This window comes from Papaver somniferum, chromosome 8, assembly GCF_003573695.1.
Source record: "Papaver somniferum cultivar HN1 chromosome 8, ASM357369v1, whole genome shotgun sequence".
Classification (NCBI taxonomy): domain Eukaryota; kingdom Viridiplantae; phylum Streptophyta; class Magnoliopsida; order Ranunculales; family Papaveraceae; genus Papaver; species Papaver somniferum.
The window spans coordinates 156,259,302-156,260,806 of NC_039365.1; positions in this window are offsets into that span (position 1 = coordinate 156,259,302).

Consider the following 1,505-nt stretch of genomic DNA (forward strand, 5'->3'; position numbering starts at 1 on the left):
CGACTTGGCTGGCTATTAACTAGGTCGTGCCTCGCGCCACGACTTGGCTGATTATCAACTAGGCCGTGCCTCGTGCCATGACTTGGCTGGCTATCGACTTGGTGCCCCGCGCCACCAATCTTCTCAAGCCACCTTGGCCAACTTCCAGCCTTAGCCAAATTGGTCGTGCCTCCCAGGCCATGGCTATTGCTATGGCACCTATAATTTGCGTATTACTATGGCTATCATAATCAAATATACCACAAAATATGACATATGCCATATGCCACAAAATACGCCATACACCACAAATGTGCCATATGCCATGAATATGCTACTAACATGCCACAAATACGCCAGGAGCATATAAGTGGCTATGGGACTGTTTACAATGTCATCTTACGATAAATTTCTTATTAATTACACATAACCTTGAAGCTGAGTTGTTTCTTCAATCTATGTCACCTCGACAAAGTCTGGCTAGCTTAGGCTACTACTCAATCAAGTACATTATGACAACGTGGACAAGACAACAGATAGTCCATTAATTCCTATGAGAAATCAAAAACATTTTATTTGGGGGAATTATTTATGGATATAGGTATAGTGGTTTACAACAACATGCGGAGTGGCAACATCCCATGATAAGGAAGTAACAAGTAGTGGTAACAGTTAAGAGCGGTTAAAGGAAGTGGTAAAGTAATGGCGTGACGACTTACGGGTTTTTAGAAACTTCCCTAGTATAATGGGCGTAACCACACCATTATCTCCACTATTTACATCTATCCATCTCTCCGCGATCTCCACTACTTACGAGGGAATAGTGAGTGATCCTTACAACTACAAATATACCACTTTGTCTAATCAGAAGACAGAACAAGCTTATCATTCTCAAGCTTTGCTTCTTTAATAATTCGACAACCTCACCCTCTACAATTAAATTACCACTGATTTCCACAACTTTATTTGCTTTTCCTCCCCTAAGATCAACCCATCTTATCTCTTTGCAACCGAAGCAAAAACGTGAACGACCAATTTCTTGGTTTAGGCTCGTTTTGTACGATTTTGATTTTCGAACCTAAAGAAAGTACTTTGACAGTACATTGATTTTACCAATGAATAATTTTAGGGTATTAATAGTGGGTGTACACTCAATACTTTGTTACAAAGTGGAAACATGAGGTAAAATATCTTATTACCAACAACGCTGGTCATAGGCTTCAACATGCTTATACTAACTGCTTCGACATTATATATGTATTCAGCTATGCAATATAAAACCAAACAAGACGTAATTCAGTAAATGAATTATCAAAAATAAAATAAAATGAAACAACAATCAAATAAAATACAATCATAATTGCACAAACCTACATTTTGGACTAAAATAGAGAGTGTTTCCCATTCGTACATCTAGTCCCTGGCTATGAAGCAAATAAAAGTACATCAAATCATATTTGCATATAGGCGGTGTACACCATCTTAATAGAACACTCCATTTACGTAAAACCCAACCAAAAAGTAAA